At 50.0% G+C, this 12,173-nt stretch overlaps 1 non-coding gene and 1 pseudogene across 1 annotated transcript; both read left to right on the plus strand.

The window, feature by feature from the left end:
* The first annotated feature begins 198 nt into the window (after positions 1 to 198).
* On the plus strand, positions 199 to 2,454 carry LOC106865394 (annotated as a pseudogene).
* Positions 2,455 to 4,960: 2,506 nt separating this feature from the next.
* MIR7725B (microRNA MIR7725b) lies at positions 4,961 to 5,105 on the plus strand. Its single transcript, NR_127009.1, has one exon. It is a non-coding gene; the product is annotated as a microRNA MIR7725b (primary transcript).
* Positions 5,106 to 12,173: the final 7,068 nt, after the last annotated feature.

Raw genomic sequence — 12,173 nt, forward strand, 5'->3', positions numbered from 1 at the left:
TAGTATTTGAGATTTGGACCTTAATTATTTGGTATCTAGGCCTTAATACAGGCCCAATGGGCTCGGTTAGGCCCACATAAGTTACAAAGCCCAACGGCCGAAGTAACTGAAGCTTATCCATTTCGTCCTTCTCTGAGAAACACTCGTTCAATTCCTCTGCAAAAAAAAGAAGAAAATAAATGTCCCGATCAAAACAGGAAAGAAAAGAAATGCTTCAAGCTGTAGATTAGCTAGCTTTGCGCCTTTGCATTGGGAGTGGATCTGGGCAAAGAGACCAATGGCCGCTATGCAAACCAAGCTCCTCCCGGCGTCCGCAAGCCACGGACGGCCGCGACGCCGCGTCGAGCCGCCGGAGGTCGTCCACGACTGCAAGCGGCTGGACAGGCTCATGAAGTCCGGCAGGCTGGGCGACGCGCTGGACCTGTTCGACCGAATGCCCCGCAAGAACGTCGTCGCCTGGACCTCGGCCGTGTCCGGCCTCACGCGCAACTGGCGCCCCGAGGCGGCGATGGCGGCGTTCGCGGACATGGTGGCGTCCGGCGTCGCGCCGAACGACTTCGCCTGCAACGCGGCGCTGGCGGCGTGCGCGGACGCCAGCGCGCTGCGGGCCGGCGAGCAGGTGCACTCGCTCGCCGTGCGTGCCGGGTTCGCTGGCGACTCGTGGGTCGGGAGCTCCCTGGTCGAGCTCTACTCGCGCTGCGGCGATCTGGGTGCGGCTAAGGGCGTGTTCGACCGGATGGAGTCGCCGGACGTCGTGGGGTACACCTCCCTCGTCTCGGCGTTCTGCCGGAGCGGCGAGTTCGAGCTGGCAGTCGACACGCTCCATCAAATGCTGAGGCAGGGGGTGGAGCCGAACGAGCACACCATGGCGAGCATCCTGGGGTCATGTTGCCCATTGGTTCTTGGTGAGCAGGTACATGCCTACATGATCAAGGCCATGGGTTTGCAGTCGCAGAGCATGTACGTATCGAGTGCATTGATCGATTTCTACTCAAGAAACAGTGAGTTTGACATGGCAAAGGCGGTGTTCAACAATCTCAACTGCAAGAACGTGGTAACCTGGTCCTCCATGATGCAGCTGCACATCAGAGATGGAAGGCCAGAAGACGCATTGCAAGTGTTCGACGATATGATCTCGGAGGGCGTCGTCGAGCCTACCGAGTTCGCATTCTCAATTGCTCTTGGCGCCTGTGGATCCATTGCTCTGGGGCGTCAGCTTCACTTCTCGGCCATCAAGCGTGACCTAACTAGTGATCTCCGGGTGTCAAATGCTCTGCTCTCCATGTATGGCAGGATCTGTCATGTCCAAGAACTCGAGGCTGTGCTCAAGGATATCGAAAATCCTGACATTGTGAGTTGGACAACCGCAATCTCGGCAAACTTCCAAAATGGTTTCAGTGAGAAGGCCATAGCATTGCTCTCCATGCTGCACTCGCGAGGTCTCATGCCAAATGACTACGCCTTCTCCAGCGCGCTGATCTCCTGTGCTGATCTGGCATTGCTGGACCAAGGGAGGCAATTCCATTGCCTGGCTCTGAAGCTAGGGTGCGACATGAAGATCTGCACCGGGAACGCGTTGATCAACTTGTACTCCCAGTGCGGCCAGATTGCCCCTGCGAAGTTTGCGTTCGATGTCATGGATCACCGCGATGTGACATCCTGGAAATCGCTGATCCATGGGTATGTGCAGCACGGGGACGCGAGCATGGCGCTGCAGGTGTTCGGTGAGATGCGCTCCATCAAGGGCACCGAGCCGGACGAGTCAACTTTCCTGGGAGTCCTGGCAGCATGCAACCATGCTGGGCTGGTGAACGAAGGGGTGGCTCTCTTCAGAGCGATCGCCAGCCACAGCCAGCACGGCGCCACACCCTCACACTACGCCTGCGTGGTCGACATGATGGGACGGAGCGGCAAGTTCTACGACGCACTTCGCCTGGTCGAGGAGATGCCTTTCAGGCCAGGTGCCCTGATATGGAAAATGCTGCTGGCGTCATGCAGACTGCATGGCAACCTGGAGACAGGTGAACTGGCCGCAGAGAGGCTCATGGAGCTCTCTGAGGGGGGAGAAAACCGGGATTCAGCGAGCTATGTGCTGATGTCGGGCATCCACGCGATGCGCGGGGAGTGGCGTGATGCCGACAGGGTGCGGCGGAGGATGGACGAGGCTGGCATGAGGAAGGAGGCCGGGTGCAGCTGGGTGGAGGTGCACAACGAGGTGCACACGTTCGTCGCGAGGGACAAGTCTCATCCAGACTCAGCCTCCATCTACCAGATCCTCTGGAATTGTTGGATGCCATGCAAGATACAGCCTGTGACGCAGAAGATGCTGAATTGTTCGATCTGCATATGCAGATTTAGATGTTCAAAGAGAGACACATTCTTTTGTTGTATTAACAATTTTGCACCTAAAGATTCAATCCAGCAACTCAGATACAAATTACAGTACGAATGGAATCCTACGATGGTTATCACGGGTCTCAACTAAACTGATAGTTTCCTCGGTAACACAGAAAGGTTAGACTCCCAACTGATAAGCTTGCATTTAGAATTGGAGAAAAGTACATTTCCATGGTTCATCTTTCGGCTGAACTAAATTTGGCCCGTCTACTTGGACCAGACTTCTTTCTACCAGTCAAGTCTCCAGGTCTTCTTTGACTTCCAGGTACTGCTTCTTTTACTTAATGAGTTTTTCTATCGTACTCGGCAGGTACCTTCTAGCGTAAAAGAGTACCTCCTCACATGAGACGACAACCTCATCGCTTGGCATGCAGAATTACAGATGGACTGACGAGTACGGTACTTCCTCCTTTCCATCTTACAGAGTATATGGTTTTTGTTCTAGTAAACAAAATTAAGATTGACCAAGTTTATATATTAAAAAAATGAAATCTACAGTATCAAACTAATACCAATAGATCAACCATGATTTTTTTTTGTATTTATAGCTATTGGTAGTTGACTAAAAATTTGATAAAAATCTAATTATTTTTTACTTAGGAGAAAAAACATATGCCTTATGATATGAAAAGCAGGGAGTACATTGCACGTGCACCGAGCTGAAGGACCTTCATAGTCTATTCTTCTTCTCAATATATGGAGTATCTCTTTTAAGCAGGTGAACTTCAGAGTCAAGCTTGTCCTTGAGTTGCTTCGCCACATACCACTTGGTGCTACCAAGCTCACCCTGCCAGGCAAGTGCACGAGCTTGGACCTATAGACATTGTTGCCAGATCTGCCCCGGCAGTAGGTGTAGCTGTTGACTTTGTTGACCTTAACCTCAACACCGTAAAGAAAGTTGTTGTAGAGTGTGAGGTTGCCACGGTCAACCATCTGGTCTTGGTGGTGCTCGACATAGTTGCGATGGTTGCCATCAGTACCAGTGTATAAAAGGACATCGTCATTGTCCTCATATCGAGGTATGTGCCGGAGGAGACGACTCAAGTGGCGATGGATCTTCCCGTTGTTACGATGTAGTCTATGCCTGGCTACAAGGTGTGGTGGAGCCCGACAACATAAAGCTCGACACAGTAGCAAAAGGCATTGCCAACGAGGACGCCGTGGATGGCGCCGACGATGCACACATTACAGTAGAGCAAGAGGCCCTTTTCACACATCATGGCAGATGACCACTTAACAATGTTGTCACGGCTGCCTGCCCTTGGGAAGGATCATGGATGAGGCGTTGGCAGAGAGCCTTGAAGGTGAGGCGCATCTTTCATATGAGGGTGCGGAAGTTGAGGCGTGTTGCTTGTAACACGCACCATGTTCATTTTCGTGGTGGTGGTGGTGGTGGAGGAAGAGGCAAGGGCGGAGGCGTTCACGTTCCATCTTATTACCCATGATAAGTTGGACTCGTGTGGGGGGTAGGAGTTGCGGAGATGGCTTCAAGATTCGCGAAATCAGTGTGATCGTCATGGGAGGGCTTGTGCTCCCCATGGATGAGATCGCAGAGCTTAGGGATGGGTGCTTCAAGGGTGAGAGCGACGTGGGAGGTGGTAGTGTTGGGCATGGGAGCGGCGTTGAGGTCAAGCTTGAGGGTGAGGTGGATTTGCGGCGGTACGGCCCTTGCATGCTCGTGCTCCCCATGGATGAGATCGCAGATCTCTGGAGTGGGCGCTTCGGTGGTGGGAGCGGCGTGGGTGGTGACAGTGTGGGGCATGGGAAGGGCGTTGGGGTCAAGGTTGAGGGTGGGGTGGATCTGCGGCGGTACGGCCATTGCACGCTCGTGCTCCCCATGGATGAGATCGCAGATCTCGGGGGTGGGCGCTTCGGTGGTGAGAGCGACATGGGTGGTGGCAGTGTCGGGCATGGGAAGGGCGTTGAGGTCAAGGTTGAGGGTGAGGTGGATCTGCGGTGGAGCGGCCATTGCACGCTCGTGCTCCCCATGGATAAGATCACAGAGCTCGAGGGTGGGCTTCAGTGGTGAAAGCGACGTGGGTGGTGGGAGCGTCGGGCATGTGAGGGGCGTTGTGGTCAAGCTTGAGGGTGAGGTGGATCTGTGGAGGCTTCGCCATTGCAAGCACTCCCTCGAGACACAACCACACCCTAGGATGACAGGAGTAGCGAAGACCATCATTTTTTCTTGAGATTTCATTACCATTTATGTTCGGAGGGTGGATTTTTTTCTACTCACGATGATTTCCCAAGCCGTTGAATTCTGCTACGCAGCGGACCAGATCCTCCGGTTCTCCCGATGTGTGCAAAACCCTAGCTTCACAATGGCTTCTTTTAGAATGGTTGTTCATGGCCCAATTGGGCCAACGTCGCCATAGTCTGCTTCTTTCTTGAATGGGCTCCCACTCATTAAGTTGCTTCTAAATCTGCTGTTCCTTGGTCGAGAACTAATATTCTTTCCCCATTCATTGTTTGTGTTGATGATACAATAGGAAGCAGGTTCCAGCACTTTTTGAAGCAAATAGTTGAAATGAATTTTGACGAGATCACATCGTTTGCACACAAAATCTTGGCGAACTAGGGAGATGGTTTTCGCTATGCTCCACCTCATATTTGACTGAAATAGAATTTTGTTCTTCCATGATGTAATTTAGTCAAATAAGAGGAGACGAGACATAGTGAAAACCATATTCCTAGCTCGCCATGGCAGGGCATCAGGACAACATTTTGTGTGCAAACAATGTGATTTCATCAAGATTCATTTCATCTATGTGCTTCAAAAAGTGTCGGCACCTGCTTCCTATACTAACATCAGCACACACAATGAATGGAGAAAGAACATCATTATTGACCAAAGAGGCAGGTTTATAAGTAATTCAATGAACATTGGGCCATGAACACCCATGCTGAGAAGCCGTTGTGAAGCTAGGGTTTTACGCATCGGGAGAGAGGAGGATTTGGTGCGTTGAGTATTGGACGGCTTGGGGATCGTTGTGAGAAGAAAAAAAATTCACCCCTCGAACAGAGAAATGGTAATGAAATCACTGGAAAAATGATTTGACTTCCCTTCTCCCATCGTCCTATTGTGTGGCCGAGTCTCGAGGGAGCGCGTGCAATGGAGACACCGTCATAGGTCCACCTCAGCCTCAAGCTTGACCTCAATGCCCTTCCCATGCCTGACACACCCACCAACAACGTCGCTCAAACCAATGAAGCACCCACACCGAGTTCCGCGATCTCATCCATGGGGAGCACGAGCGTGCAATGGCCATGCCGATGCAGATCTTCCTCAACCTTGACCTCAACACCCCTCCCATGATCGACACTCCCACCGACCACGTCGCTCTCACCACCAAAGCTCCCATCCCCGAGATTTGCGATCTCATACATGCAGAGCACGCAATGGCCATGCTGCCGCAGATCCACCTCGCCCTCCAGTTTGACCAGAACACCCCTCCCATGCCCGACACTACGACCACCCAAGTCGCTCTCACCACCGAAACGCTCACGCCGGAGCTTTGCTATCTCATCCATGGGGAGCATGCAATGGTCGCGCCGCCACTCATACACCTCAACCCCAAGCTTGAACTCAACGCTCCTACCATTCTCGATACTCCCACCACACACGTCTCTCCCAACACTGAAAGCGTCCATCCTCGAGCTTTGCAGTCTCATCCATGGGGAGAATGCGCCCTCCCTTGAGGATCACACTGATTTGTCGATCTTGAAGCCAACTCCTACCCTCCACCTGAGTCTAACTCTTCATGGGGAATGAGATGGAACGTCAACGCCTCTGCCGTCGTCTATTCCTCCTCCACCATGAAGATGAAAATGGTAGGTGTTACAAGCAGCACGTCTGAAGACTGCCAGTCTCTACTTCCGCACCCCTCCACGGGCATGGTAGTCATGACAACATGGTCAAGTGCTCCTCTGCCATGATGCGCGACAAGGGCCTCTCGCTCTATTGAAATGTGTGCATCCTCGTTGGCGACGCCTTTTGCTTACGCGTCGATCTTTGCGTAGTCGGCCTCCACCGCACATTGCAACCATGCATAGACTACATCATCACAGCAGGATGATCCATCGTCACCTGTGTCGTCTCCACCGGCATATACCTCAATGGTGAGGACAACAGCGATGTCCTCTTATACACTGGTCACGGTGGCAACTGTGTCGGGAACCATACATGGGCACATGGCTAGCCCTTGCCGCAAGGTGTCTATAATGGCATCTGCAAGGTCAACAGCTACACCTACAGCCTGGCCAAGTCGACAACAATGTCTATAGGTTCAAGCTTGTGCGCTTGTCTGGCCAGGGCGAGCTCGATAGCAACAACTGGTACTTGGCGAAGCAACTCAAGGTCAAAGGAAAGCTCGAAAATTCGCCTGCATGGCTGCATATCGTTGGACCTATCAAAAGACAAGGAGGTGTTCCGTGTCCCTGTACACAACAAAGTGGACCAAGAGAGGTCTCTCCTTGAGTTTGAATACATTGCTCACCCAGAATTTTCGCTAATGTCCCCTTATATTGCTCGGCCACTTGTACTTGGGCTGCCATTGTGGGTGTGGCACATTTGGGTCCAGTTGTGGTTGTCTTAAGGAAGAACGGTGGATACCTGGTGTACAATGAGCATGTCACTCTTGTCAGGGGAAGGCCAATAGTGTATGAGTGCGGTGAGTCTTGTGATCAGAGGCGGAGCCAGGCCCCAGGCAACTAGGGCCATGGCCTGGGGCTTGGATTTTTTTCTGCCTTATGTTTTAGTATAAACAGTTGCTTTGGCCTGGGGTTTAGACTAATCACAACGTATAATACAATGTTGGCCTGGTGTTTGGTTGAATCCTGGTTCTGCCGCTGCTTGTGATTGCACCATGAGCTGCTTTAATCGGGTGACCCAGCGAGGAATGAAGCACCGGCTAGAGGTGTACAGATTTAGTGTGGTGGAGTGGGTGTCGGGACACTGGACTTCATTCAACCAGATGCTTTTGTATGCAAGTTTAGTGGACAAGGAACTTAGCCTGCTACATTAGCATTGCACCGACTATGGCATTGGTCAACAAATAAGTAGATATTTAGAGAATTTGTTCTTGGCATGAGTAGTGGAAATATCTGAAGCCTTCTTTCATGCATTACCTCTCTAACTTGGATGCTCCTACTCGATGGTCGATGCAGACGAGTGATGTCTACAGCTTTGGCATGGTTCTTCTGGAGCTTCTGACTAGAAGGAAACCGGTAGATCACAAAATGGGGGACAACAAAGTTTAGTTATTCTGCTAGCATGCTCTTTCCATAGTTGCTTATTTGTCTGTCATTAGTGATCTTTCCCATGTTTACTGTAAAATTTAGAAAGAAAATAGTGGGAAGAAAAAGACTCGGGTTTAAGGAATTTGAATGAAATGGATTTGGTCAAGAGCAGTACATTGAAATGTAGGAACGAGCATCTAGCTGAAGCGAGCGCCATGTCAGGTTCAGCATTCAAAATCCTGACAGTAACTGGCTGACTGGATACCCGTATGCAGACTGACACTGTTTCTACAAGTTAGGTTAGTTTGACGTTGAATTGCTGAAAATCATGAGAGTTGCTGGCTGGCCAGACACCCGTATGCAGACTGATACCATTTCTAAAAAGTTAGGTTATTTTGGGTCTGAATTTACCCCCATTTAACTCACCAATGTACTTGAACATCAACTAATTAGTCCAGCTTCCAGTACTTCAACCAGTTAGTATCTGAACTCCAAACCTGACTGGAAACTGGATGATAACCAACCACACACATCTTCTATTAAGAAAATTTCTCTGATGGCTCAAATTTTTCGATGGTTCCAACTGGTAATTGATGAGGAATTGGTACTGATCCATTGCCAGAATTTCTCTGGTAGCAAGATCAGAACCAACATAAAATTTCTGTAGCTAACCTGGTCGTGTGAATTCAGGCTACTCCAAGATTGAGCGAAGACCAGGTCAAACAATGCACAGATCCTAGCCTAAGGGAGAATATCTGCCAAAGGGCGTTGCTAAGGTATCCCCTTCTCTATTCCGCGTGTCTGCTGAGTTATTACCTTGATCAACAACGGCGTTACTGATGTCACTCTTTGCATTCTCATCTGCAGCTTGCTACGGTGGCAGCTCTATGCGTGCAGTATGAAGCTGAGTTCAGGCCCAACATGAGCATCGTTGTCAAGGCGCTCTCTCCTCTGCTACAACAAAGACCAGTGGCGTCAGCCGCCTCAGAGCCGGTCCCGGCAACCGAGACTTAAGGTGTTTGATCATGGACCTCCCAGCGCATACCAGCTCGCAATCAGTGCAACCTGTGTGATTGAGAGTTCATGCATTCTGTGTCCAATTGAGAATTCTACTAGATAAACATCTGGACCGCTCTCAGTTGAGAAGCTCGTGGACCTCTCTGACTGCTCGTTCGGTTGCGACGATACTGGTGGGGATTGGCAGGGATTGTTGGGATTTTAGTTCAAATCCCTGCCAATCCCCCCAGGGATGGGTGGAACCAAACGAGGCCTGAAGGGGGAGAAGACCGGGACTCGGAGAGCTACAAAAAAAATTCTGACGAAACCATCTACAAAAAAATACTTCAAAAGTGCAAGAAACGCTAAAATAAACTACTAGGAAACATTTCTAGCTCAGACTTCTCTCTACCAGACAGTCTCCTGGTCTTCTTCAACTTCCAGGTACTTCTTTTACACGACTTCCAGGTACCACTATTTTTTCTTAATGAGTTTTTCTATCGTACTCAGCAGGTACCAAGGGTTACAGGTACTTCCTAGCGGAAAAGAGTACCTCCTCAGTCCACAACCGCATCACTTAGCATGCAGAATTACAGATGGACTGACTAGTATGATACTTCCTCTTTTTCATATTACAAGGCATATGGTTTCTAATTTTTTAGATAATAAGCTTGACCAAGTTTGTAAAAAATTAGCGTCCACAATATCAAACTAATACCAATAAATCAATTATGAAACATATTGTTTGGTATTGTAGATGTCGATATTTTAAAAGCTTTGAGCTTAGGACAAAAAACATATACATTAAATATGAGGAGGGAGGAGTGAGTATGCACTCAGATGGAGGATCTTCTCAGCATCTGGAGCATCTCTTTCAAGCTCCTTACCAGCACATCAAACTCAGTGGTCATGCTTAAGATATCTTTTGCGCAGTGTAAAAAAGGTCACAGGCAAGGCGAAAGAGTCAGACACTTAGCTAAGATAAATTAAATCTTAAATTTAAAACTGTTTGTGATTGTGCCAACCGTTAAAGCTCTAGGATACTTTCTACAAGTAAGCCCTAGCTACAATCACAGCAGCTACCACTAATAAAAATATGACATAGTAGAAACAGCAAGGGGCGGCTCCCATTTGTTTCGCAATCCAGGGATACAATCTTTAGCAAGATGAAAAACAGTACAAATAATAATAAGTAAAGCAGTATACTTGCTCACCAACGCTACCAAGAAAAAGTCCAGTAATCTGTGATAACCACCACCAGCTTCACAATGCAGTTTCAGGGCATCCAGCCAAACTCACTGAACTCTCTCCACATCAACTTATTTGTTGATCATTGCGAAAGTTGTTGCTACCAAGCTCACCCTGGCCAGGCAAGCGCTCGAGCTTGAACTTAAAGACATTGCTGCCAGATTTGCCTGGGCCATAGGTGTAGCTGTTGACCTTGTAGATGCCATCGTAAACATATACCTTGCGGCTAGGGCTAGCCTTGTAGGGATGGCAACGAATCACTCGCACCTCAACACCATAACGGCAGTTGTTGTGGAGTGCGCGGTTGCCACGGTCGAATGTCTGGTCTTGGTTCTGCCCGACGCGGTTGCGATGGTTGCCGCCGCTACCAGTGTAAATGAGGACATCACCGTTGTCCTCATCATCGAGGTATGTGCCGGAGGAGACAATACTAGTAGCGATGGGTTCCCGTTCCTTTGTGATGATGTAGTCAATGCTTGACTGCAAGGGGCGGTGGAGGCCGACAACACGGAGCTCGGCACGGTAGCAAAAGGCGTCGCCAACGAGGACGTCGGGTATGGTGCCGACGATGCACACATTCCGGTACAGCGAGAGGCCCTTGTCACGCATCATGGCGGAGGACCACTTGACGATGATGTCACGTTTGACGGGCCCATGGGGGGAGGGGGGGTCATGGGTGCGGTGCTGGCAGAGCGCCTCGAAGGTGAGGCGCGTGTTGCAAACAAGGGCGCGAAAGTAGAGGCGGTCTTCAGGTGTGCTGCTTGTAATGCATACCATCTTTATCTTCCTGGTAGTGGTGGAGGAGGAAGAGATGATGTCAGAGGCGTTTATGTTCCATTCCATTCCCCATGAACAGTCGGACTCCATTGGGGAGTAGGAGCATGCGGAGATGGCTCCAAGTGGGGGGAAATCGGTGAGGTCATCAAGGGAGGGCTCGTGCTCCCCATGAATGATATTGCAGAGCTTGGTGATGGGCTCTTCGGTGGTGAGAGAGGCATGGCTGGTGGGAGTGTCGGGTATGGGAGAGGCGTTGAGGTCAAACATGACGGCGAGGTAGATCTGGGATGGTGTGACCATAGCATGCTCATGCTCTTGATGGATGAGATTGTTGATCTCAGGGATGGGCGCTTCGGTGGTCAGAGTATCGGGGGTGGGAGGGGCGTTGAGGTCGAGGGTGGGGTGGATCTACAACGGCGTGGCCATTGTACGCTTGTGCCCTTCATGGATGAGATCACAGATCTCGAGGGTGGGCGCTTCAGAGGCGAGAGCGGCATGGGTGGTTGGAGTGTCGGGCATGGTGGGAGTGTCTGGCTTGGGAGGGAAATTGAGGTCAAGGTTGAGGGTTGGGAAGATCCGCGGCGGCGCGGCCATTGCACCCTCGTGCTGCCTATGGATGAATCGGAGATCTCGGGGGTGGGAGCTTCAGCGATGAGAGTCACGTGGGTTGTGGGAGGGTCGGGCATGAGAGTTGCGTTGAGGAGGTCAACTTAAGGGTTTGTTGGATCTGCGGCGGCGCAACTGTTGTACCCGCTTTCTGTAGACTCATTCACACACTAGGATGGGGGCTGGGAAGTCTAACATTTTTTCTTGGTATTTCATCACCATTTTCTTTCCATTTCTGTCTGGTGGCTGGATTTTTTTTTCCTACTCACAACGACTCCCGTTCAAACCAAATCCTCCGGTTCTTGCGATGTGTATAACACCCTTCTTTTCTCGACATCGGCTTGAGATGATGATGTGCGACAATTTCCCATGACCGGACAAAGTTGCTGATTTAACTCAACCACATTTGGTCGAATGACAAATGACACCAACGGTAGCTTTATTAAAACCCAAAATATTTTAGGGAAAATTGGGATAAATCTATGATAGGCTCGAGGAAATTCCCGTGATAAGCTTTGTGCCGGTGTGTGTTATTCTGCATCTCTCTTTATGGTCTTCCTGCCTCGTAAGCACACATACAATGTACAGTATGTTTTAGAACGTGTCAAAAAAAAATACAGTATGTTTGAGAAAAGTTAAACTCTGGTGGTTGCTCTTCTATTGCAGTCAGTCTCCTCCCAAGTTAGTACAGTCGTGTGCGTTTTCCCTTCCTTTCTCTTTCTGGGTTAATTGGTGTGACAGAAGACGAAGGTGATACACGAATACATGACTAGTCGACTACACGAGGAACAAGTATGGTGTCAAGGACCCGAAATCTAACAGAGTGGCCGTGAGGAATAACATAGCGAAATGACCCAATCGATTGATAGGTGGAGAACGATAGACATTTTCTAGTGAGTGAGGACATAATC

This window comes from Brachypodium distachyon, chromosome 1 (genome assembly GCF_000005505.3).
Source record: "Brachypodium distachyon strain Bd21 chromosome 1, Brachypodium_distachyon_v3.0, whole genome shotgun sequence".
Lineage (NCBI taxonomy): Eukaryota > Viridiplantae > Streptophyta > Magnoliopsida > Poales > Poaceae > Brachypodium > Brachypodium distachyon.